Below are 27,288 nucleotides of genomic sequence, written 5' to 3'. Positions count from 1 at the left end.
GCTTTTTATCACGTTATGGGAAAGCACTTGGAGTTTCCTTTTCCAGGAGCCCTGGATATAATAAAAAGGCCTCCTCAGGCTTCAAAGCAGGAGGATTTTCATTGCTTCCTGGGCCAAGAACAAAGCACCATTGAGCACAGCCAACAGTTGTTGTCTCTGTCCCTTGATGTGCATCAAGCATCCCGTTCTCAGGCTTGGAGGGCTCGGTTCACAGGGATGGAGACAGGTTCATCCACAGCCATTGCTCTGGACCAGGAACACCCTGAGACAGGTTTGCCCCCTTGAATCATCCTATATTCACCATGAACTGCCAGGGTGGCCATGGGCAAGGCATGAGGAGTGCTGGTGGCCTGACCCTGGGGCTGGCATCCCTTCCCCATCCACCCACTCTGTACCTGCGAGACAACGGGGCGCTGCTGGAGTGCATAACATGGTTTTCAGCAGGGACTGAATGCATGACTGTGTATATAACAGAGGTACCATGAAAACAGCTGTTTCCACGTTAAAATGGAAATTTAACAGAGTGACAAGCAGGAGCTGCAGGGGATGCAGCATGGGTTTCCTCCAGGAACCCACACAAGTCGCAGCTTGGTGCTGGGGCATGAACTTCCCACCATGTCCAAAGCTCAGCCCTGGGGTGATGCTTGCCCAGAGCAGTTCAGGGAACTTCCTGCCCCTTGCCCTGGGGCACCCACAGAGAGCCAGAGCCCTGCTTCAGCTGCCGCCTCCAGCACTGCGACATGCCAGCGACAGACAGCTGGGGACATTTCCCAGATGCCTTTGGAGAAACAGGAGTTCCTTGTCACTGCTATCGGCACGAGGCTCCTGGGCCCTTCCCCTGCCCACGCTGGGTCTGGGATGGGTTTCCTGGAGCTCTTTGTCATCAGTGCATGGGGACTGGCTGGGGAGGGCTCTGCCTGGCTTGGTGCCACCAGCCCCATTGCTGGAAGTGAGATTTCAGGAGAAGAAATTTCTGATGTCCCCATGGCTCCTGTGTGCAATGCAAAGAGCCAGGCCAAGCAAGGCTGTGGTGGTCTCATGAGCCCCTGCCTGCTCCCCACATCCCCTGCTGCCAGCCCACGCTCTGTTTCAACCACCTCACCCCACTTCCCTGAGAAACAATAAATCATCATGTTTGTGCAGAGACAGAGTCAGAACAGTTCACATGGGGGAAAAAAAAAAGAATAAAAAGTCAGAGGAAAAAGCCTGGGCCCATGATGTCCCACAAACACTGCATCGTTGTGCTGCCTGTGAGCTGCTTCAGCTGTGCACAACATCACTGGCAAGAAATCACTCGCTGCACAATATTTTTGTTTCCCCAAACCATTAATGAATTATTTAGGCATCTCTAGCAGTTACATGGAGAATGATCAACCGCTGCTCAGTGTGGGCTGCCTCAGTGCCTGCCAGGGAGCAGCTTTTGGGAAAAGCAGCCCCACTGCTTTCATGCTGCTCCATGTGCCTGAGCAGAGCCATGGCACTGCAGAGCTCGCTGCGGTGCTGCCAGCAGGGCAGAGAACGTCATCTCTCCCTACAAAGGCTACAACCAGGAGCAGGAGCTTTGTTCCAGAGCTGGGAGAGAGAAGTTCACCTGCTCCGCCTCCCCAGCCTTTTCCTCCCTGCGACGTGCTCCAGGCACCTGCCCAGTGCCAAAACCGTGGAGAAACTCGGCACTGATTTGTAACGTGTGAAGGTAATCCAGCGCTGGAGCAAACGGCTGCACTGAGTCACAGCAAACCTTGGCTACCTGCTAACCAGCATGGGGCTGGGATGTCTGAAACCTGCGGAGAAAGCCCTGGCTCTGCAGACAGGAGAGCTCTGCCGATTGCAGCCGTGAAACTTCATGAGGGTGACGCCGATCCCTGACTCAACAGCCCCTGCCAACACACACACACGTGCTCAAAGTGTCTCATCGACTCAGTGCAGCCTCCTGGAGCAAGGTATCACTTCACATCCTGCACTAGCACTACCAGGCACAAGCTGGAGGCTCCTGAACCCGGGCAAGTACCAGGCAAGGAGACATTCCCAACTACTCCAAGAGATACCTTTAATCCTGCAGATAAATGCACCCAATGTGGAGAAATGAGGGCATAAAAGCACTCTCTAAGAAAACTTCAAAAGTCCTTTTATAAAATCGCTCTTCCTTGTTGGAAAGGCACCTGGTGAGGCTGCTGTGAAGGTGAGCACTGGCTTGCCTGGTGCCTCACTGCTGAAGGATGTGGGAGCTAATGGGAGAGCTAGGGAACTGGTGCTGCCCTGCAGCACAGGGAGGCTGTAGGGATCTCTGCCCTGTAGCTAAGGAAGAAGGCTGTGCTTTAAAGCCAAAATCCCCAGTAAGGCAGGGGAAGCCCTGCTCCTGGCTGTCTCTTTTCTGTCAGTGTAGTCAACAGGCTACTGATGCTGGGGAGAAACTGCTCCTTAGGAATCACCTGAGGAGCACAGGGCTTTCAGCTCCACTGTAAAGCCTCTTCATCCCTTCCTTCTCTCACTCTCACACCAAGTTTACAAGCTGTGCCACAAACCCATCTTTAGGCTCATCCTGGACAGGCTGGAGGCTGCATGGGTGTCTGGGTGGGGGTCAGCCTCACCAGCCACCATGAATCTTGCCCCTCAGCAGTTGCATCCCTTCTGGCAGCCCCCAGCTATGCATCTCTCCCAACACTTTGCCTTCTCCCCTTTCTCCAGCTAAGCCCTCTGCATGGCCTCAATTACTGGCAAAGGCTCCCACAGACCCTGGCTGCTTATGCCCTTCTCAGACCTGGGGACCATCACCTGCTTCCAGCTCCTGAATGATGTCCAAATTCTCTTGCTCATGGTTTCACAGCTGCCTGATGTCTCAGCCATCCCCAGCCTGCCTAGTTCATGGCATCCCCAGCACTCCATGGGCTTGGCACGCTCCTGGCCCAAGATCCGCAGTCAGTCTTTTATCTTCTGAATTACTTCCTCTGTGCTGAAGGATGGGGCAGAAAGAGCTGAGGTGTGCAGGTGAGGATGGATCTGGAATCCATGCAAGCCTGAGTCTGGGTGCTCAGCCACTGCAATTTCCAGAGGAGAGTCCCCTCCCCAGAGAAATCACTCAGCCCCACTTCAGCTGCTTCTGGTGGAGCACCTCACCTGGGCTCGATGGTTTGGGCAGTCAGACCTTTTCCATACCCCACAACTCCCCTGGCACTGGTTCCTCTGATGTCTCAGCACAGAAAGCTGAGACCTGGAGGGAGGGACCCCTGCAAATGAGAGGGAGTTTGCAGACATGACTGCAGCCCCAGCTTCCCCTCCCTCATCCCCAGCCCCACTGCGCATCATGCGGCTCTCGCCTGCAGTGGGGCCCCAGAGCAGAGAAACACACGCTTTTTGTCAGGGCTGGTCTCCTCATGTTTATTTCCCTTTGCCGTGGGAGCAATTTCCCCTTCCCACCCAGGCCGTGGCTGTATCAAACGCGGCCGTGGGGACGGGGCCAGCGCTGCCCGTGGCAGAGGCAGGCGGGGCCGTATCTCATCCGCTGGCATGCAGCACGCAGCGCCTGCAGGAAACATATGTCACTGCTTAAACAGATCGTGAAAGCTTCAATCACTTCCTTATGGCGGAGCCGGGCTGCGCTCGTACAGCCAGCATCTCCTGCGCTCTCTGCGGTGAGTGAGACCAGCCCCGGCCCTGCGGGGTGCTCCCCTGTCCCCATGGACAGCTCCACCGGGAGCTGGGAAACACCATCCGGGAAAACAAACCGATTCTTGTCAGCACCTTGTCACCTCTCTAAGATGCTCCCCTCCGCCTGCAAACCTGCCCTGCAGGAAACTCAGGGATGTTCGCAGTTCACCCCCAGGCTCCCTCCAGTGTATTTGCTGGGTGCCCAGCTGCTGTGCTTGGGGCACTCTGCACTTGCTGGCAGCACATGGCCAGAGCCCAGAACAGTCTCACTGGTCCCCAACCCCTCACTGACCCTTGGGGCAGCCTTGGAGGAGTTCAGTGCATTTCATGGGCATCAGCTGTGCATGGAGGATGGGACCCCACAGCTCTGCCTGTCCCCAAGGAGCTTCACACAAAGCTTTTTTGGGGTGTCTCTTGGAGCAATATCCTTTGGAGGGGTGTCAATCACACTCTCTCCTGCTCCACCGATGGGATTCTGAAAGCTCCCAGTGTCAATAAACCAGGTGGGCACAGCTGCCCCCCTGTCCCATCCCTGCAGCAGGGTCCAGGGCTGCCCAGGCGGGTCCCTCCTCCCGCAGACACGGGTAGGTGTCAGTGAGACGATGTATCATCACAGCGTCTCCACCATCACGCTCAGTTTTCTCCCGTGGGCTGGAAGTTGCTTTTTTTGGAAGAGATGCAGGCAGGAAATCTCACGTGGGCTTTGGTGATGAGACTGGCGGCTGCAGTCATCCGAGCCCGGCAGGAGATGCTGGCGGCCAGGCCAGCCTGGCCATGGTGCTGCTGTGATGGCAGAGTAGCTGCCAGAGAGCTCCCCCGGATTCCCTGCTGCCACCCTGCCTTGCCCAGGGGTTTCCCTGTCTCCCTGCAGGCTCCAGCCACCTCCGCAACACCTCTCGCCTGGATGGAGGGGAGCACAATAACATCTTCCTTATGTGCCTGCAACAACAGCCAAAATCCTCGGCCTTTCCTGGGATTGCATTTCAGTCAAATGCCCACACCCTCAGAAAAGGAAAGAGCAAGACAAGAGTGTTATTTCTGCAAACACAAACACCCACGGAGCTCCTTGCCTGCTGGAGATGAAGGCACACAGGCTGGTGCCATGTCTGTGCAGCTCCCACCTGCCTGATTCTGCTCACCAGAACCTCACCTGAAACAGCCAGTTTGCTTGGGACAGTCCTCCTGCCTCCCTGCTAGGGAGCAGCACCATTCCTGGAGCACTGCCCGCTGGGCAGCTCCAGCTCCTTGCCGCGGGATCACGTTTGCTTACCCGAAGCACCTTCTTGCTTGTGAAGGACAAGAACCAAATCCCAGCTCGATCTCAGCAGCAGATCCGGGGTGCCTGTGCTCCAGGACCACGCGCTGTGTTCCAGCCCTGGTTCTGTCAGTATTGGCAAATCCAACCCCAGCCAGAGCGGTGCCTCCCGCTCATTAAGGAAGGGAGTAGTACCTGACAGAGCCCTCCCTACCACCTCTGCAAGCACCCTTGGGACGCTGTCCTCACTCAGCTGCTGTGTAACACGTGTGGCAGCAAACCCGTCCCCTGTGTGGCCACAGTCTTGCCTGAGAGCTCGGAGCCACCTCGGCTCTGCCAGATCCTGTGCCTGCCCCAGGCAAGAGGTGGGGTGGCTGCAGCCCGATTTCACCGCTGCACACCCATCCCCTACCCAACGATCCTCAGGGTCGGGTTTGCCTCCCACCCACACCTTTAAGGAGGCAGGAGTGGAGCAGCCACCTTCCCAGCAGAAAGGAGCTGGTGGAGGATTGTTCAAAGGCACAAGACAGTTCACATGGCCGGTTCCTGCCATGTTGATTAATGTTCCTGAGGAACACAACTTCAGTCCAGTTCATCTGCTCCCTTTTATTTCCAGCACCTGGGAGCCATCTCCCTGCCACAGCAGTTCTTGTGTATCAGCATCAAGTGCTTGGCTACACAGCTAATTTGTACAAATTAAACCAATTTTAAGGGGAAGAGGAGGCACAGATTCACTCGCCATAAACATTTTGCTGTGTGGTCTACAACCTGCTCAAACCACACAGCTCCTCATGGTTGTAAACATCTCCCAATTGCTGGTTCCCTGCCTGTGTCTCCAAAACCATTTTGGGGTCAGACCCTCCATCCCTCCCCATCTGCCCACAGCTCCAGTCCCTGGAATTTACCAACACTTAAAAATATTTTACACATCCCTGTAAAATCACACACATTTAAAGCCAGTTAAAGCCTGAATTATGTTTTAAGATGTTGTCCAATTTGTAAGCATCATAAAAACCTGAAATAAGTTATCGCAGAAATAACCACAGGGAAGCTGCTGTCCCAGCTCGCAGCTGAGGAGGCCGTGACCCTGCAGCAGGAGCAGGCAGCCCTGGCTGTGGCTGATGCAGCCAGTGAGTGGGAGGACTGCCTGCACTTTTGGGGGATCTATTTTAACCAGCAGGTTTACTGTAACCATGGGCAGTTTTAGGGCAGTCATTACATGGCTCACCTTCTGCTACAAGAGCTTCATTTTACTCTGGGCACAAATTTGTCAACAGCACAGGAGAGCCCAGTCATACTTCACCAGGGAACCCCATGGGTGCTTGAGGGAGGGAAGGATGGGCAGTTCAAGGAGGTGAGTGCCAGGACAACCCACTGATCTTGGCCTGTTTGGAAGCATGGATGGAAACACAACTTTGCTGACAGGTTTTTTTTTTTCCCCAAAAGTATTACCCAGTGAGCCATGCAGGAGGCAATTATGCCAATGCAAAAAACTTTCCTGCCAAACCATACCAGGGCTCAGTCTCATGTTTTGTATTTGATCAACCTGGTAGGGGCTGGTGAAGGAGGCTGCAGACCCCTAGCAGGCACACAAAATGGCTTCTGCCTCCCAAGTCTCCAGTTCATCTCTGCAAGGGACCATTGCCCTCTGCTACATGACCATTCTCTCCATCTTGCTTCCTTTCCAGTCATCATCCTGCTATATCTTGATCTTTCTCTGAAATCCTGTTGTTTTTGCTGCAGATTTCCAAAGGGGGAAAGCCACAGAGTAGGATGCACCAGCCTTCCTTGGCACAGGAAAGCCTCACTGGGCTCCAAATCACCCCGAGGGTCTCCAGTGACACATCTGGGCCATTGGCGTCCCACCACCTCCATTGCTGGCCTTGAACATTATGGATGTGCACAAAAGGTGGGCCATGAGATTGAACTGCCCAGAGAAAGACAAGGAGCAGGAGCCATGGCTGAGAGCTGGCCCCGGGAGCAGCCGGACGCCTTCCCCATGTTTTGCACTCTCCATCTGTCTCCAATGGAAGGCAGGAGCCCAGCCTGAAAACACACTGATTCTTTCCAGAGATGCAGAATGAAGCTTTTTCATCCCAAGGACGCAGGCTGCTCTGCAATCTGCCCTTCTGCCTCCCTAAACTCCGACCAGATTTCACGCCGAGCCTTCAAAGGGAAGGAGCTGGAGCAGCATCCCCGGCAGGCAGCACCGTGGGGACTGACCAGCTGAGCCCCCCAGGGACTCCAAGGGGCCACTGGTCCCCAGGGCAGGGCAACAAGTTCTCATGGCAGAAAGGTGTTAAGGAAGGCCAAGCAAGCAAGCTGCAGCTCAGCTGCTGGCAGGGAATCAGACAGCCCAGGTCTGTTTTGCTGCCAGGTTATCAGTGGATCCATCAAGGGATGCCTTCAAGACGCCAAATCTATCAGCTCTCCCATATGGATGCCATCCACACTGAGCCATTTCCTGCCTAATCGGTATCAGCCCTGCTCCTCCCTCCCCAAAAATTGCTCTTTACAGCCTGCTGCAACTCTACAAATATTTTTACAACAGGTAAAAAAGGCACGGATTGCATCCCCCCTGCCCAAGCCTCCCTGGGGGCATTCGCTGTGCACCGCCACAACAACAGGGATGCAGGTGCAGGAAGGAATCCCTGGGGTCTAACAGTACTTTGCACTGTGAATTTTCACTGTGAGTCTGAAAATGCCCCAGTGGGTGTTGAAAGCCTTGCAGGTACCCAGGAATAGGTGACAGGGGCTGGACAGGACCTCCCTGGGTGCCAGGGCAGAGCCCCAGCCAGGGTGTGCCTTATTTACCAGCAGAGAGGAGTTTACCTTGCGAAGGTTTCTGTGCCTGATAGCCTGGGATTATTTTGTCTTTCATGTGGTCTCTAATGAAAGGGAGTCTGGAACAGATGCAGATTTGAAAGAAAAGAGGAGGAGGAAATTTCTTAGCATAGGGTTTCGGTTCCCCTGCCTATAAACAGTGCTGACAGCGAGAGGCGGCAGTGATAAACACGTCGATAAGAGCCCAGCTAGACAGGTAATCTGGCACAAAAGGTCTGTCTGGAGAAGTTTAGGCAAAAGTCGCCACACGCTGTTTAAAAAACACAAAACCTCAAGCCCTGGCCAGTGCGAGTGGTTGCACCAGGGAATTCCCCCAGCTGCTTGGGCACAGGGTACCCCAGGTAGGAGGGGGGGTTACCCCATTACTAAACATGGTTGGTTTTCCTGCCTGGCAGCTGTGGGAATTCCCAGCAGAGGGGCTGTTCCCAGAAAAGGTACTTGGCGTTCCCTCCACAGCCCCAAAACCATCTCGCTTCCTTGTCTGATGAGCTGTCACATATTCTTAGAGTTAAATGTCTTCAGTGCGCAGTATTCGGGGAAATAATTCCTCCTGTTTAAAGATTCATGGGCATAGGTGTTGGAGAGAAAAACAGCAGTTTTCCCTTCCTCGTGGTCAGGAATTTCTGCAGAGCAGGATTATTTCTGATAACAATAAACAGCGTCATGGCCCAAGGATCATCCCGCTGGTTGATACCATTCCCAGGGTCCCAGGTAAAGGGACCATAAATCCTAAAACCTTGGATAAAGAGTGTAAATGTTTTAAGGCACAAGCAGCATGTATAAATTGTGCAGAACTTTATAAAAGCCACAGAAAATACATCCCTGCCACACGAGCAGCGTAAGCCTTACACAACAGCCGGGATGATTCACGGGAGTGGAGAGGCATGAATCAGCCGAGGTGGGTGAAACAGGTTTTTACCCTGTACCTGTAATTCAGAGCCAGCCCAGCTTCAGCAGGGATCTTATCAGCCCCATCCTGCTCCCTCGGCACTGCTGCGTGACTTGACTTGCCGGCATCGGCATCACCGGGGTGTGATGGGAAGAGCCAGGGCAGCCTAAGGTGGTGAAGGAGAGCCAAGGAGGGCTTTCTTTCAGACCAGCTGATGCCTAGCAGGGATAGCAGAGAGATACCCATTATTTTCAGGTGATAACAACGAAATATTTCTACAAAGAGCCATGCCAAAGGAGCAGAAATTGTATGAGTCTGGCCAGCACAAAGCTTCTGAAGTTGAAAGCGAAATACCCGAAGGCTCGGATGGCTCTCACTTGCCAAGTGACCTGGCTGCTAACAAAAGAGCCAGTGAGGGAAATAGCCTGCTCTCTGGCAGGCATGGAGACACGGCTCTCTTTAGGGCTGTGAGAACTGAATCGCTGGTTAGAGATGAAGGTGCTCATAAGAAGATGAATTTTAAAACCTGTAAATTAACTAAGTAAGAAAGTAGCAAGCAATCCTGGCTTCCTGAAAGGAGTTCATGCCTCTATCTGCTGGGATGCTTTCTTCCATTGTTAGGAGGGCAAACTAAGGAGAACTACTTGACATCATATGTTTGGGGTTTCAAAGCTTTTTGACAAAGGTCCCTTACGAGGGACTATTAAGGGAATTAAACACTTGCAAAGCAAGTGGAAAAAGTAACACTAATAGTTGGAAGCAAAGAGGCAAAAAAACATGTATTAAAGAGGGCTACCTTCCAGAAGGCTATGGTACCCATGGGGAGGCTCCCCAAGTTTTTGTGTCAATACCACGGGTGTTAAAGAGATGCCTTAATGATCTGGAAAAGGAGAATGAAAAATGTCATAAGAAAAACCTGGCAGAGGACCCAAACTGCACAGAGTGTTCAGAACAAGCGAAGGCTACAGGGAACTTCAAAAGGCCTGAAAAGAGCTTGATGGATGGGCCAGTCAATGGCGGATGAAATCCAAAGTAGACAAATGCATAGTCATGCACGCTGCGAGGAACAGGCCCCACTAATTCAAACAGAATGTTACAGCACAAAGGAACAGGAGAGATAACAGGGGAAACGCTCTGGTGCCAATACCTCCATTGGTGGCACCCCCGCACAGAAATCCCTCTTGCAGTGGGATTGGAGGGTGCCATGCTCAGCCCTGGGTGCTTCACTTTGGTACAGGCACTTTTCAGCCTCACCTCACCCTGAAGGAGCCCAGGGGCTGCACAGGCACAGAGGAGCCCTGCCCATGGTTAGGCACGGGGATCAGTATGGGTCAGCCAGGTCTGTCAGGTGAGGCTAAGCATCTCCTCTGTCAGGAACTGCTGAGCAAGAGCCTGGGTTTGCAGGCTGGGATTGTCCTCAGAGGGACTCTTCTCACCTCCCAGGGGAAGAGCCTGCAGGAGTTTATCCAGCTGAATAACCTGACAGCAAGGTAAGGTGAAATAGCATGTGGCTGCCCCCACAGGGATCAGCAACCCTGGAATGGCTGCTCTGAAGCAGGCAGGGAAGGTGGGAAGTCCCAGGAGGAGCCCAGGTTGAACGGGATCAGCCAGTCTGGTGAGGTCCACATAGTGCCTGACCCCGATGCTGTCACTCCCCTGGGACTGGGTGAGCTGCTGCTTTGCTCAGCTGGGGATGGCCCCAGCTCCCTGCTTCTCCCCTCTCTCTGGTGCTGCCCAAACCAGCCAAGAGGAACTGTGGACTTCATCAGCATTAACAAGTGCCATCAGTGGGTGCTTGGACTCTAAGGTGCCCTTGAAAGAGATGCAGATGTTGAGAGGCATCAGTCACTGAACAGGGGAGCACTGTGGGGGCAGGGGGTTGCTCCAGAACTGGAGGGACAGGTGCCAGCAGGGTCCTAACAAGTGGTTTTGACACTTGGGAGACACCAGGCTTTGGTGGGAGATTGGCTTTGAGAGCCGGGCACTCCAGCCCCAGCACTGGCTTTGGGGAGCTTCCCATCACAGGCTGGGGAGGGAAGAAAGCAATAAATGCACCAAACTTGGCAGTCTGGGGTGAGCAGAGACCTTGTGAGGAGCAGATGGGAAAGACCTGGTGGCAGCAGTGCCAAGGAAGCGACACACACACAGCCAGGAGCAGGGGAGGGAGCGTTCATCCCCACGGGGAAAATAAGCAAAGAGACCCAAAGAGCCTCGCCGGGCTTTCCCCATCCATTCACAGCTTTGTCAATGGTTACTTTTCCGCAAATAAATTCAATATTTATTTCCAACAAGTGGCTGGTGGGAGGTAGAGGAAGGAAAGACACTTATTGAATAATTGCACAACCCTCAAGAAAAGCCATAAATTACCCAGCTCTGTCACTATAATTTCCAGCCAAAGTCCTAATGAATCTTTCCCAACAATAGTGTAAGGACAGGTCTGAAAATGTATTGAACCATCTAAGCACTTGGGTAAGCAAAGCAGAGGCATTAATAACCACCAGGAGACAGCCCACACAGCAGCGGGGACAGAGCATCGCGGGCTGCCTTCACCCCTCTGCCTCTGCCACGGCCTCTGCTGCCCTTTCACGAGGAGAGGGCGGCTCTGGGGGTCACCAGCCCAAAAGAGCAATTGGAGGCTTAAATAGTTCAAAGGTTTTTGATAATTATAGGCGAGAAAACCCAACAGCAGGAAGGCATCACTAACAGAGGCCAGTGCCTGAGGTATGTCTATGGGTAGGAGAGCAGCGACAGTTTTGCTGGTTTACCCTGTAGTTTTGGTCCACAAAGCAATAGAAGATGAGAGGTTTGTCCACACAATGAGTCGTGTTTCACCTACAGCCTTCAGCCTAGCACATTAATGTAAGAGCAGATAAAAAATACTGGCAATTTTTTCTGCCAGACAATAGAAAAATACAATAAAAGCTGCTTCTGTGAATTGCTTTTCCAGGAAGTGTTTCTTAATTCAAACACATCTTTCTGCCTTTTCTCCTCAAACTCTTCCTGCAACCAGCAGAAGAGAAGGTTAAAAAAAAAAAAAAGAAATACTTAGGTGGTGGTGGGTGGGATGGGCAAACCCCAGCACTCACCAGGATTACAGCCAACCTCACAATGGGCACACCAGCACCCTGATGGCCGTGGGATGCAGGTGGCCAGGGCTCCTGAACTCCCTTCTCCCAGACAAGCCCAGTCCTAAGCTGAGAGTGCAGTCATGTTCCTAAGTCTCCACTACTCCGTGTACTTTCACTTCACGTTTCACTTCTGCTCTTCAGATGCTCTCCCAGTGAGGATTTAGTGCTGCACTGTGGATCTGGTAGTGCCAGCTCCAAACCACCAGCACAGCTCTGTGCACTGCTCGCAGGACCCCGTTACTGACACCCGAGCACTTCACCATAATGGATTAAAGCCTGCAGCTTCCTGCTGAAGCAGGGAAGAGTTATTACTCCAGTTTACAGAGGGGAAACCACGACACAGCAGGGTTGGCTTGCCCAAATCCACAGTGAAATCTGTCTCGAAGCAGGTGAGAGGGATGTGGTTTTCTGTCTCTCGGATTAGCATCTTAATATCAAATATGCTGCTTCCTTCCCATCCCCATGGATGGCCTTCCTCCACCAAGGTTTTGGATGTTATTGCCTGCCCAGCCACGCTGGAGCTTTCAATCCAGAGGGACATACCCCAGCCCCGCTCTGCTGGAGGGCACAGACCGCTCCTGGGACCCCAGAGGGCGGCTGGGAAGGGGTCCCATGGGAGATCACAGCCTCCCATGAGCACACAGATTAATGTTTCAACTTGTCTCGGTTTGACATTTCCATCTGGTTTGACAAACTAAACATTTGACTTTGCAAATGTCAAAGTATTTCCATCAAAAATGTCGGTGGTGAAATCTGACATTTCCTAATCTCTTTTTTGTTCCCATTCTGTGAACATTTTTGATATTTCAACTTCGTCTTGATTTGAGAGGGAAAACACACTGCAATTTTTTGACCAGTTTAAGCAATTACGTATTTTTAACCTAAGCCATTAGCTAGGTCCTGTGGGCTATTCCTGCCAGGAACAGACATTGATGGTGGCACTGGACAGTCCCTCCATGAACCCCGGTTATTTACAGAGGGGGTTCAAAGTCACAGCCCACAGCATGCTGGGAAGCAAGAATATGAAGTTACCTCACTCCAAGCCACATCCAACCTGCCCTTCACCTCCAACTTCTTGCTCAGCTTTTTCATGGGATCATGCTGAGCTCCATCTCCAGGGGCCTGGGCAAGGGGTTTCTCAGCCCCTCCCGGTGCGTTAGTGGAAGAAGGAGCAGGAGTCAATGCAGAAGAGCACGTACTGTACAGAAATCTATAGTCAGCTGCATTTTGATACAGTTCCCAAAGTACCTAATTATGCAGCTCAGATTTCTTCCTGCTCCTCATTCCAGCGATAGCTCACCCTGAATCTTTATCAGGCCTTCGGGCTGCGCAGACTGAAAGGAGACATTCGGCTCTCCCCTCTTCCCAGCAGGATGAGAGGGCAAAGGTAGAAGGGCAGCACACTGCTCTTGTCAGATTTGCAGAATGCAATGTCAGGGAGCAGGCATCTGAGTGCACATAACACCTAAATAATGCCTGGCTTCCCCACGGTGCTCAGCTGGGGAAGGCTGGTGGGGAGCCAAGCAGGCAGCTGCAGCAGCACAGGAACACGCTCCGAGGGGGTCTTAGAGGGATTTGGGAGAGGGACAGCCCGCATGAAAATTGCATCAGAGCAACAGCTAATTGCCAAGATTAGCAGGCTCCAACAAGTGAAGGGTGAGCACTTGAAGTATGAAGTGTTGACTGAGATGCAAGTGTTACCCACGGAGCCAAGTAGGGATGATGTGGAGAGGGGCAGAGCTATTTTTGAGTGGTGAGGGGGCTACACAGCCCCAAAGGGACTGAATGGCCTCCTGCCCCTTACCCATAGCAGGGAGCGTGGCTTTGGTGGGCAGATGTGAGGAAAGGAAACCATGGGATTTGCATACTGGAGGTGGGGTCGAGGACAGGCAGCAGCACTGCCAAGGCTGATACCCATAGCATGTCCTCACCATTACGTCCCAAGAAAGGTGTGAAAGGAATGATATTTGCAATTAGAAACCTGTGATCTAACCAGAGAGACTTGAGCCACCAGGAGCAAGCAGACAGCGGGGCGCAGGTGGATGCCTGCTCTGGAAAACCAGAGCCAGCTGCAGCAAAAATAAATACAGCCAGCCAGCTCCAATGCTCAGCCAACCCAGGGAGATATTAAGTGCACAGTCAGGGAGAGCTGTGGGGTGGCTGCAGGAATTGGACAGCTTATGAGATAAATGAACACCGTGGCCAGGAGAATTTGTCGGTGTTTAAATTAAATGAGGATGGACACAGAGGTACTCTGGCTTTGGCAGAAACACCTGGGACTGCGTACCTAGCACAAGGCAGTGGCTGATGATAGTGTGTGCTGCAGAGGAGAGGAAGTGCCTACAAAATGCCACCAATGTCCCTGTGGATGAGGGGAGGGAAGAAAGACAGCTGGGGCAAGGGCAGCAGCCCAAATCTAGAAGCAGCTTTGCAGCAAGATACTGCCATGAGGAGAGAGGAGATGGGTGGGAAGGGTCTGGGAGCACTGGGCAGGTTGCAGAGCACACACCAGCCTTGCAATAGCAAAGCTGGAGGCTTTGAAAATCCTTGTAAAGGAGTCAAGGGAAAAGCTGAGAAGGAAATACAGAAGGAAAATCCAAAGGAAAAGCTAAAAGGAGTGTCTTCTACCCCAAACATCAGTAGTGGGAATGAAAAAAGTGCCTGGCTCCATGCTGAGCTCCTAAGAATCATTTTAAGATAAGGGCTCAGAGCACTGGCATGTGCTGTAAGTGGCTGATGCTGCAGCAGGATCAGGAGAGCTGGGCACTAGTGACCTGCAGAAGAGTGGTGCCCATGTGAATTTGTGCCTTCAGGCCCCAGAGGTACAATGCAGAGAGCCATGCCAGTCTGTGGCTGTCCTGTTAAAAAAACCCAAAGAAAAAGTGCATGTGAGACATCTGTGTTTGGCTTGGAAAGGCAGGAGTGCTGCGGAGGAGGATGATGATGAGATTCACACCAAGTCCTGGAGGAAATCGATGTGGGAACTGGGAGTAACCCCTGTTTTCCCCAGCTGGCTGGTGGCAACTTACAAGCACTTCCCCTGAAAGCAGGTTTGGGGCAGGCATGATTCACAAAATAGAGAGAGATAAACTTCTAACAAACATTATTTGCAAACGCATCATTCAGCCAGCCCCGTTTCTAGGTTACACAGCTGACAATTTTGCAATGCAGAAAGAGAAAAAAGATCAAAACCAGCCAACATGTCAAGGAACATAAGCCACAGAAGACAAAACACAGGGGAAAAAAAAAAAAAGAAAAATACCAGTTTTCAAAGAGAAAAGAGAAAGAAAACATTAAACCATGGGATGCCTGGAGATCTCTACCAGAACCAGCCTTGTCTTCCTCTTTACCAGGGCTGGGAAGTCAGAGTTAAAGGGATGAAAACTTCCAAACTCTTTGGGGTGGGTTAATGTAGGGCAGTGAACGTGTTGCAGGGCACAATGAGGCCTCTGTCACGGCTGGGTCCCGCTGCAGGGGACAGCTCTGCTTTCCCAGTGCCTGGCATGGGGATGTCCTGGACTATTCATGTGCACAGCAAATGGTTTGAACACCGCTGAGGTGGAAAAGAAAATGCCTGAATATCACTGCAGATATTCCCCCAAATGCGCCTATGCATAATGCAGCAGCATTCAAAACCCAAATAAAACATTATAGAATATATAAAGGGTGGGATAGAAAATACTATTATATAAAGCTGTCTTCACATCCAGACTGGAGGCCTTTCCAGGAAGATACACTTCAGCCAAAGAAATGGTGGAGCTTGGTACAGAGATAACTGGATGAGGTTTAATGGCCTGTAATGGGCAGGAGGTCAGGCTAAGTGAGCTAATAGTTTCTCCTGGCCTTAAAGCCTATGAATGTATAAATAAATTAGGGGAATATTTGTTTAGTTCCAGTCCCCCAGTCTGCAAAATTATGGTGCAGCAGGAGGGGAGGGAAATTAGAGATGGGCAGTGGACACAGCACTGGCATGAGGGAGGGGATGAGGGAGGTTCAGGGAACACAGCACTGGGAAAAGCCAAAAGCCACAGATGAAGATGCTGGGTTCTGCACAACGTGTGACTGACCTTGGAGCTGGTGGACAGAAGGATTAGTTATAGTGAATTCCAGGAGTGAGAGAACAGCTGGGAAACAGCAGCAGTTACTGGGGCAGGAGGGAATATATGCCTTGGGCCAGGATCAGCCCCACGGCCAGTGGGACCAGGAGGAGACACAAGATGGGAGCACAGGACACTGGAAGAGGTGGCACCAGTCCTCATTCCCTAATGCCCATAGACAGAGTAAGAAATTCCTCTGCCAAATACCTCATTGGGGCTGAGAAATCCCAGAATAAACATGGTCAGTGTCGAGTTGGGAAGCACCAAAAGCAGGGGCATGAAATGAGTGAAGCCACAGGGATAGTAGATGACCAGCAGAACAAGTTGGAAGTTACAAAATGTTCCAGGGGATATGAAGGGCTTTTAAACACATTGGGGAAAAGAAGCACTAGAGAGACAGAAGGATAATAATAAATGAGAAAGGGACTGGAAGGAATGAAGAACTTTAAAATGGCTGTTGCCGAATTGCTTTTTTAAATTGCTGTTTAAGGCGATAACTAAAGAGAAGAGGCATGGTCAATTAGGAACTAATGAAGACCTTGTAAATACACTTACTGATAAAAAGCACGTAAGGGAAGCCCTGACAAGCCTAATGTGCACAAATCAGCCGGGGTGAACAACATGCATTCTGAATTATTAAGGGAATTCACTAACGGACTTAGTGAGCCTCCACTACTTTAAAATCCACCAGCAGCACTGAAAATAAAATTGCAGCTGGCCAAATTCCGAGCTGGCGTAACAAATCAGTGAAGGACCTGGGGGGGGGATGGTGGGAACTGCCAGAGAAGGAAACAAACACAAACAAAATTAAAAAAAAAAAAAAAAAAAAAAAGGAAGAGACTGGAAAAGGAGACTGACAATTAGTAGCCAGGAAATTTGTTTCGTCTGCCAGACAAGGAATGCCAAAAATATTGGGGATTAAGGAAAAGGCATTTGATGCTCTTGAAGGAGAGCAAAGCAATGCCAAGGATGAATTTATTAAAGGACAAACTAGGGCGGTCAAAGCCGGTTAGTATTTGTCAGGGCTTTGCACCCTCTCTGGAGGCAGGCACTGGTGGATAAAGCCTGGCAGGACACACAGAATTTCATCCTGTGTCTCATTGACAATTCCTGGAGGAATTAACTGGTTCCAAAGCCAGGCTGGCTTAGGAACCAGCACTAGGTTTGGTCTTGTTTGGGATGAATATTAACAATCCAGAAGATAAACGGCAAAGTAATTGCATTTGCAGATGATGCTTAATTAGGTCACGCTGCAAACAGCAACAACACAACAGGAACTGGGAAGGTTTGAAACACAGGTGGAACCGGGCGAGTGATGAGCCTGGAAGGATGCAGGGACCTCAGGGAGAAGGTGTCCTCAATGTAGGTGGAGGGGAAGAGCTGGGAGACAACCCTGGAGGAGCAGGAGGCTGGAAACAGGAGATTAGGTGGGATTTCTTAATGAATCTGTCCTGCACTCTCAGTGGCATGGCAGGGGTTAGCCAGGCCTTTTGCAGCACAAGGAGGACACTGATTGCTGCCTTGCCTGGAGGTTTTGGGGCAGAAAGGGTGGTTCTGGGAGCCAGGAGAAAGATAATCTCTTGGCTTCAAGGAGCTGGGATGGCAGCTCTCCCCTGTGGCATGGCCAGGGCTAAATGGACACACAAGAGAAATGACATCTCCACTCTGGGAAAGGGCACAAAGATTTCCCCAACGTGGGAGGAAACTCCCTCCTGCCATCACCCTGAACAGGGCAGGGCAAATAGAAGGAGTCCCAGCAGAGAGGGTGTTATTTGGGAGAGCTGTCAGAGTGCTCACTCCTGGGGCACCTCTGCTTCTCATCCGCCTGATGGAAGCTGACGTTGCATGAACCTTTCTGAGCAAACTCAAATTATTTTAATTTCTAAATCCAAACAGCTCCAATTATATCATTTCCCCTGTGCGAAGCTGGGTAATGCTCTCCCTCTGCTTCCCTGGCAGGGCCACGGCAGCCCTGAGTGCAGGCAGTGCTGGGGCTCAGGGCTGGTTTGGGGGTGCCAGAAACTCACACCCCTCCTGTTCAGGGACAGCTCAAGGGGCACACTGGGACAGATCCCAGCAGGAAAAGAGAGATGGGTGATGGTGAGGTGATTTAAATACACAGGAGTCTCCAAGGTTCAGTATCAGGAAAAAAAAATATCAGGCTTTTCAAGGAAATTAAAAATCTTTTGCATGAATATTCCTATCCACAGCAGAACTCTTTGGTTTTCCTCCTTTTGCTCCACACAGAGCAGCCTCCCTTGGCAGGCTCAGGAAAGATTTCACCATAAGGATGAGCAATAAACCATTTGGTAGATACGGAAATAAAGGGGTGAAAAAAGTAATTGAGGAAACACTTCCTAAAGAGCTCTGCTTAACTAATTAACTGAGTTTCTTCCTACACTAGCCTGTTTCTCACAGCTTCAGTGCCATCCGTTTGCAGAGGGTATATTGCACTAGCACTTATATATCATAATTGCAATTATACACCTGCAGCTGCCTCTCGTAATTTTTTTCTCCCAGAAGGAGCCGTCCCCCTTTCCTCCAAAATTGCTTCTGCCTCAGCACCCCTTTCTCCATTGTTTGACCCACAGTCCATGCAGAGCAATCTCTGGATGCAGTTTCTGCCTCTCCCTCCCAGGTCCCCATGGCTTTTTCCACCTCCACCCCCAAAAGCCCCATCGGCCCCAGCATCTCCTCTTTCTCCTCCCTTCCCCTTGCTGCCTTCTCTTCCATCCCGCTCCCTGTGCTATTTTTACCAGGGTGCTAAGGTCTCTGCTTCCAGCAGCTCACAGAGGCTCTTCTCCAGCTCAGCCAAGTCAAATTCCAGGCACATTCCTTGCACCCACACTCAACTCCCCAAGCCAGCGGGGGTTTCTGCCGAGCCACCCCCAGCCCAGCCGCACAGTCCCAGCAAACCCGGTCTCACACAGCCAAGCCACGCCGGCTCTGTCGCACACAGGACACGCTGACACTGCTGCCACCACCTCCAGCATCCCTGCCCAGTCTTGCCTCGCTGCCCCTTTAGCATCCCCTGGCTGCCGGCAGCCCCTGAGCCCCGCACCCCCAGCGCCCCTTCTGCAGCAGCTGGGGCAAGGCAGGGGCTGAACTGCTCCTGCTCCCACCTGGAACCCCTTTGCTCCAGGAACCGCAGCTCTTCGGCACCATCTCCCTTCCAGGCTCCGCCAGTTTGCCGGAGCACCCCTCCCCCTTATTCCCTCCATTTCTGGTTTAAATTCCCAGCCCCTTATCACATTACAAAGTAACCGGGGCGCCTCTGCACTCCTCTAAACTTAAACACCTTTTATTCTCATTAAAGGGGGCTGTGCTTCTCTCCTGCTTCTCTATCTCCCAGTTAAAAGCCAATTAATTACTGTTGACTTTCCCAGCAGATGTTCTCGCTTCGGCACTGGTCGGAAACGCGGTGATTTGTGAACCGCAGGGCTCCGGTGTGGAGGAGTGAGGACCGGGACATGCCGGCCGGCAGGGAAAGGAGCCCTTCCCAGGCAGCCTGGCTTTTGAAAAGGGAGAGAGCATGGCTGTTTATGAGAAAGTCACTGGCTGTTTTTCTTGGAAAGAAGCAAAATCCTCAGATAGGGGTAAAATCCTGATTCCACAGAAAATGAAGCAGTGTGGATTTCAGTTGGGTCTGGTCAGAGGTTTATTTCCCCTTGTACAAGAAACCTCTCATAAATCACCGCTCTCTCCAAGGGCTTTTCAAAGCAGTGATGCAAAACAGAACTGCACTGTCCGCCAAAGGCTGCCGGCCCCAAAGTGCGCAGGGGAGTGGAAAGGAAGGGGAGGCCATCTCCACTGCCCCACTGCCCTGCCCCTGCCATGTCACCACCACCCTGCATCCGTCCTTCCACCCCTGCAGCTCACAAAATACCAGCCAAGGGGCCGGTATGTTGTGAGCTGGGATGAGGAACAGCAGGGATGAGGGGAATGAGATGGGTGACAGCGATGGATCAGAGGGAGGATGACCTGGGTGTGTGCTCCAAGGAAAGAGGCAACAGTGCTTGGTGATGGGAGTACACCCATCACCATTGCCACGGTGTGTACAGGTGAACTGGTGGGCATGAGCACCCCCATGGGCATGGTCACCCCTATGGGCATGAGCATCCTTCTGGGCATCCCAGGAGAATACAGGGGACAAGGATGTCCCAGTGTGAATGGGCATCCTGGTGAGCATGTGCAGCTCCTGGCTGGCCTTGGCATCTTCACCCCTGCTGGGTAAGAGGAGTGCAGCACACCAGTGCAGAGTGGGACACAGGGGCAAGGAGTCTCTGCCCATAGGGAGCATGTCAAAGGCACCTTTTTCTGCAAAAGTGCTGCTGAAAATGCTTGCAAACAGTGAAGCTCCTGGGCTAACAGCCATGCAAATCCCCCTGATGATTACAGTGACTTTCTAATATCGACAGAAACCTCTGTGCTAATGAAATGCACTGAAGTTAAGCAGCCGTGGAAATGCCAGTGTAAAGGAGAAAGGCCACCAAACAGGCACTAATGGAAACCCAAATCCCCAGAACTAACGGGCTGTGATTGGAGAAGAGGGAAGGGAATAGAAACGTTGTCCCTGGACATTTGTGTGACCTTCTCTAGCTTTGACTTCGTGGTGCCATTGTCCTCAGAAGAGGGGGGATTCATGAGTGGGGGTACCAGTGGATGGAAGGGAGCACTGGGTGTGGAACCTGGGAAGATAAGAAGCAGTTTATCCCTTTGTGCCTCATCTCAGGCACTCTGAGGTGCTTGTCCTTCCTGGAGAGCCTCCAGTGGGAGCCTCCAGTATGGCTGGGAAGTGCTGTCTGTGGAGGAGGTGCCTGAGGAACTCAGCTATCCCAGCCCCACCTGGCCCTGACAGGCTGTTTCCCACTGAGATGCAGAAAGAAAATGGGATTTCAGCTTTTCTTTTTCACGGTAAATGTTTCTGATTCTGCCAGCGATGTGTTCACCTCTCAAGTTAATAGGCAATAAGCAAAGCCGTGCCATTCTTGTTAAGGAGACAGAAAGGTTTCCATTTAATGCAATGTGGGAGTGACATAAGCTGGGATGGGAGAATATCCCGAGCCTCCTGGCAGTGGTTTGGGGAGCTGGGAAGGGTGGTTTGCATTTTCTCTGACAGCAGAAGCAGGCTGTGGGCATGGCTGGAATATAACAGCACTGAAAATAGGGATTTTTGTCATTTTGCTGTCAGCTCTGCCAGGTGTTTGAATTGAAAGTGACCTCAGACATGGGTCTTCCAAGCTGCTCCCTCCTGGTTATCAGGAGAGACCAGGCACCCTCTCCCAGCCCCACTCTGCCCTGCATGCTGCCACTCTTTGAAGTGCTGGAGCAGCACAGCCCAGCACTGTGCTGATGCTGTGAACCTCATCTTGGTGGAGAGAGGCCAGAAATAGGGACCAAACTGCTTCAGACATCATCCATCTTCCCGTGTGGGCTGCAAGGTGCAGGCAGTGCAGCAAACCAGGGGGCCCTGTGCTGCAAGTACATTTTCTGTTGAACACTTTCTACTAATTGCACTAAAAATCTCACACTGGGCTGAGGGTAAAAGCACCCATGCGGTCAGCAAGAACATGCTCAAATCGACTCATTACAAAATCCCCATTGCTGATAGGGCCCTCTTTTAAAATCATAAGTGTGGGATTCTTCTTGCTTTACAAAATTCCATTTAAAGGAGAAATTGCAAAAGCTTTCTGGCTCCTTTGATCATTTCAAGGGTACTTTCCAGTGTGGGAGAGAGACGTTGACATGAAGAAAAAGGGAACGGTGCTGAGCTGAGGGAAGTGCTCAGTGGGGTGGCTGCACTGGGCTCTCCTCACATCTCCAAGGAGAAATCCCATGGCCCTGCACAGAGCACTGCCTGTCATCACAGACATGTTCCCAGAGCCCGGCACTGCTGGTCAGGTTTGGTTGACCCTGATCCCTGGGACTAGCTGGTGAAAGGAAAGGAGATAAACAGGGGGACCAGGGGACTGCTGGTGTGGCACATATAATGTCTGTGTCACCTTGGAGGAGCCTGTGCAGTTTGTTCAACAAAGTTGAAAACTGTCAAAATTTGGGTCCCAGCCTTGACTGAAGCCATGGGTGATGGGAATGGGGCAGCACACACCAAGGCTGGGTTTTCACTGCCCAAGGCAATGTCGGCATCCCCACATCACTGGACATCACCCCAGGGAGCCCCCACTCCAGGACCAGCCCTGGCTGTGCCAGGCTCAGCACTGCTGAGGACATACAAGGTCACCACCAAAAGCCTTCTCATTGCTGTGGCATGTGAGAGATCAGTTTCCCTACAGCCACGCACGTCCTTTGGCTTAAACACCAAAGCCCTGGCAGGTAAAACCCTTTTTGTCTTTTGTCTTTTTATTGAAGGGCAGAATGCGCAGGGGAGGGAACGGCAGCCGGGTGTGTTCTAATGAACCCTGATTTCTAGCAAAGCCTTTAATAGTACCTTAGTCTTGTGGTATCTTGCTTGAAAAATTAATTCAAATTGGTTTGGTTATAAGCCTTTTCACAGGGCTGAGAACAAGCAGAAGGATCTGAAACAAAAGGGAACAATAATATCTTGAGCTGGAAGGTGCTGTTCAGACCCAGCAAGGATTGGTGTAAGGCCTGGTTTTATCTAACACCTTCAATTAATTATCTGGGAGAGGGAACAAACAGCACCTTAATTAAATCTTCAAATGACATTACAGTGAAAAGGTGTTAGACACTTACAGGGACGTGCAAAGTAGAAGGAGGTGGAGAGAGCCTGGCTGACTCAGTGATGCCATTCGGGAGGAGGACCTGGGGCAAGCTGCATTCTCCAGGCACCTCTTTTCCCCTTCTGCCTCATGCTGCATCCACAGAGATTAACGTGGGAAAGACCTCAGCCTGCCAGCTCTGTCCCCAGCATCCTCTGACCCCCAGATTCCTGTTTGAGCAGGTTTTGGTGCTGCAAAAATCATCACCATGGAATGGCACCCACTCCTCCTGCCTGCTGTCCCCGTGGCTATGCTAACTCCAACTGCACCAGACCACTGACAACTTGCACCTCCTGCGGCTGCTTGAGCATCTCTGAAGCTGTATCTGGGCTGGGTCTGCTCAGAAGAAAGCCAAAACCCTTCAAGCAATCTGTTTAAGCTGGTAGAAACCAAGGGAACTTAGCAGTGGCGCATCTATGGTCTTAACTGGAAATGCCACTTTTATTAATAAAGAAACCAAGCTAAGGAATTTCTGGACAAAAAAGTTAATTAACTAAAAATTGAGCTTCTAGAGGAAGTTACATAAACATATTGAGGAAAAAAAATAAACACACAGAATATTTCTGAGAGAATTAAGAAGAGCCATAAGCATTTCAGTCTAGAAAGGAGAAACTAATATTGCGAGCATAAAGATTTCAATTCCTTTGCAGTTCATACATTTTATAACAGAAATCCAGACATCTAAAAACCAAAATAAAACACTCCAATAACAATCATAACTCTGACTCTCTCTTTTTCTTCTTTCCTGGCACCCAGACAATGGCTCAGAAATGTATCTCATAACTCGAGCTTGGCGCCGGAAGTGACTTCTATAAAGTGGGATAATTAAGCAAGAGTAACGTGTTATTTTAGAAATTACATCCTCGCCATAACACGCCGGAGGAGGATGCTGGGCGGCCGCGGGCTGCGAGCGCTGCTGGATCCATGCTGGCACCCTCGGCACTGAAGCCCTGGGTCAGCATTTGCAGGGGGGCATTGCCAGAGGCTCAGCATGGCTGCAGCCAGCCCAGGCTTTGCATTTGGGAAGAGGTAGTGCTTAAATTGTGCTTAACTCCCAGATTGTCGGCTGCTGGGCAGGGCAGAGGGGAGGGTGGAGGTCAAAGCAAGGCTGCTCCTGGCAGACTGATTAATTCAGGCTGCGAGGAGCGGGGTTGCAGTGCTCTGAAATGACAAGCTTTGACATCTCCTCATGCCTTATCCTGCTGCACTAAGGCTGCGTTTTGCATCTTGTATCATGCGTCAGATGTTTTTGGTGCTGTGTGGCTAATAAACCAGCCGCTGGCAATTCCCACTCTCCTTTTCCACTCCAGCTTTTTTATTGCTGGGGCTGTTGTCCATCTTTTACATCCTGGTGTTTATTTTTCCCTGTTGTTTAGATTAGCTTTAACTTCAGGTGGACGCCAGGCTTTTGTTCAGGAAAAAAACCACAATCCCTTGAGCAGCCAGATCTAAAAACATCTTGCAAGCACCTCTAAATATTTCAGGGAGAGAGTCTGTCAGGGCTGCAGGGAACGTCTCCGATCTGCTCTCATTCATAGTTTAGCACATCCCTCGCCTCCTCCCACCTCCACAAGTGATTGCGCCTGAGCTCAGGCACACACGCACCTTCCTCATGCTGAAAACATGTCAGCGGCTTCCCGCGAGGAGCCGGGCCAGCCCGGGCTGCCAGCTCGGCTGCCCCGGGCCTGTGGGGGGGAGAGGAGCAGGAGGAGAACCGCTGCCTCCAATTAATCCTGAGCAAAGTCCCAGTGCAGCCAGAGAGAGCTCAGATTTATCTCCCGACTGCCTGACTTGGATCCTCTCCCCCAAACATTTGGCAGCGGCGGCTCCGGCGCGGTGGCTGGTGGAAACCCACAAGGGTCCGCAGGGGCTGGAGCCTCTCCAAGGAACCTGCCGAGGGTCCCTGTGGAGGGCGGGACCCTCGGGGCACCCCAGGACGGGGTGCCCACCCTGCTGTGCTCTGCTCCCGGATGCGCTGCTGCCTCCCGGCTCTGACCCTCCAGCCCCGCCGGTCACCGCGGGCGCACCGAGCCCAGCCTGGGCTGGGACCCACGCCAGGCAGGAATGCCGCGGGGAGGGCAGCCCGCAGCCAGTGCCGAGCAGAGAGGATGAGCAGGCTGGGTAAAGAGGTGTGAAAATAACATTTTGTTTCACTTCGGTTTGTTTTTTCCTCTAGTCCTATTAAAAGAAAAGATTGGTGAAATCCCTGCAGCCGGGGCAGAGCCAGCCACGCTGGCAGATCCTCCAACTTTAGAGCGAGGATGGAGGCAAGTGGTGTCTGGGAGCGACGCCGAGATGCTGATTAACCTTGGAGATGACCCATCTGGCCAGGCTGCTTCCTCCAGCCCCGCTGCGTGGGCACGGAGGGATAAAGGGATTCATGCTGCCAGCACAGAGCAGTAAGGCACACTGAAAAAAGGAAAGGAGAAGCAGCAAAGGCAGGGGAAGATCGAAAAAAGGGGTGGAATAAGTCCTGAGAAGAAGGAAAGGTGAGGAGCATTTGGGTTCAGTGCTGCCTGGGGAGGCCTGGCAGGCTGAGCAAACCCGCAGCCTCCGCTGCTCAATTCCCACTGCGCCAAGACGAACAGGATATCGCACGTCATTTGTAAATAAACCCGCGGCATCAAAGGAGCCCTGGTCTCCCTGTGCACCCATCCCGGGCCGCCACCCGGGGACAGCACACCAGTGCTCCCGGGGATGAAGCACGGCGGGCAGCAGGGCTTTGGGAGGCTGGTTTACCTTCTGCACAAGCGGATGGCACGCCAAGGAGCACTTCCAGGTGCCTGGAAAAGGGGCGCGTTTGAGGAGTGGGCGGAGATGTCTGCATCCCTGCAGCCCTGGGCAGTGGTCACCCCGCTGGGGTGCCAAACCATGCGATGGCTCCGGGAGTGCTCGCAGGATGAGGAGGCAAGACAAGAAGAAACCCGCGGGTGCCACACGACATCCCCGGGGCCCTCCTGCCACCGCCTCCGCCCAGTCCGCCAGGGAATCAGAGCTGCCTCGGCTCTCCGACTTCAAAGCTGTGAGGGGAACATAATGATGTGCGAAACGCCGAGCTGCCAGCTCCCCGCGGCCGGCCCCACGCTTCCTTTGGAGTAAATAATGCCGTCTAACGACATGCTTTAATTGTGTCACGGTAATTCCACGAAAAAGTAGACAAGATTGAGCATGTGCGCAGTCACGGTGGGTGCAGGAGCCCAGCCTGCAGTGACCCCTCCCCACGATGGCCCGGTCACAGGCGGGCTGCCTCATGATGCTCAGCCCGGTGTGAGTGGCAGAGACTGCTCCGGGGATAAGGGAGTGATCGCAGACTGTCCTGTGCAGGAGGTCCTGCGGCTCCGGGGCACCGTGGGGTGCACACGGGTGGGTGATGGAGAGATGCCGAGTGCTGGGCAGCACAAAGGGGTCAGGGAAGGTGCCATCCCACTCTGCAACCATCGGTGCGTGCCATGAGGGTCTGGGATGCTGGGTAGCTGTGGAGTGAAGCCAGGGTTCTGGCAGTGTGGAAGGGACAGCCCATGGCTTGAGTTTGTCTGGGCTCCGAGGGCATTCCCGGTACAAAGATACAGCACTGTCCTTGATCACAGCGCCTCAGGGAAGGATGCTATTGAGCTTTACCTACCATTGAAACCCTGTACCGATACCTCAAGGCCAACCCATGGGATGGCTGCAGGCAAACACCAGCTGCGAAAACCCCAGCAGCAGGACATGCTGTGCCCGGGGCACAGTCATGTCCCCAGTGATGGGCACGGCTGCTCACAGACTGAGCAAGAACATGAGCATCTTCCAGCTCCCAGCTCACATCCAACCTCATTCTTCCAAATCTGTTTCTTAAATGAGATTAGAACAAAGAGCATGAAGAGCAGAAATGTATACAAGGGGTAAACCAAGCCTGGGAAAATCCCCCAGCGAGCCTGGGCCTCCTGGCAGGATGTTTTGGAGTGACAGTCCCCAGTTTCCATCTCCACGGCAACACTGGTTGATCTGGTGGTGCTCCCTGTCCCCCTGCGTAGGCGTGCACAGCACCACGATGCTTCTGGGTGGTTTGTGGCCACTGTTATTCCTGTGGATTAGCATTTTGTTATTGTCTGCAGGCAGCCTGACCCCAGTCCCCACACTGGGCTCTCAGCTGGGGCTCCTGGAGCCCGAATCCCCCAGGCATGACTTTAGCCATTGGCCACATGTGACGAGGTGCTGAGAAGCCAACACCTGTGCCTACGGTGCACCCAGTCACCCTGGCCACTGTAAGCTCTTTCCTGGACATAAACCCTTGGTTTTCAAGGCTGTTTTCTCACTAGATGAATGAAATAAACCAGTGATTAAAAGGAAAAGTAGGAAAATAAATTGCACCATGTGCAGTCTCTTGGACACCCCAGATGGCTTGTCAGCAGGGTTTGACTTTCAGGTCTACAGCACAGATGGCTCTGAAGCCAGGGGAAGAGCTGCTACCCGTCGTGTGTGGCAGCCCCCAGCCCTCAGGGCGCTTCTCCTCGGAGGTCAGGGGCCGTGGTTCAGCACCAGGGTCTCGTAAGTCCACCATGGTGTGCTCAGAAGAGGCCCCACTCACGTGGCTGTCGCACTGGATGGGTGACGCTGTGACAATGCCCCAGTGCGCTGTCTCCTGTTTGCACCAGGTGATGCCAAAACATTCTGAGAGCAGTTCAGCCAGGCACTGTGCCAAGAGCAAGATGTG

This window comes from Oenanthe melanoleuca, chromosome 9, assembly GCF_029582105.1.
Source record: "Oenanthe melanoleuca isolate GR-GAL-2019-014 chromosome 9, OMel1.0, whole genome shotgun sequence".
Classification (NCBI taxonomy): Eukaryota; Metazoa; Chordata; class Aves; order Passeriformes; family Muscicapidae; genus Oenanthe; species Oenanthe melanoleuca.
The sequence above is the reverse complement of the archived record's forward strand: the minus strand, read 5'-3'. Positions refer to the sequence as shown.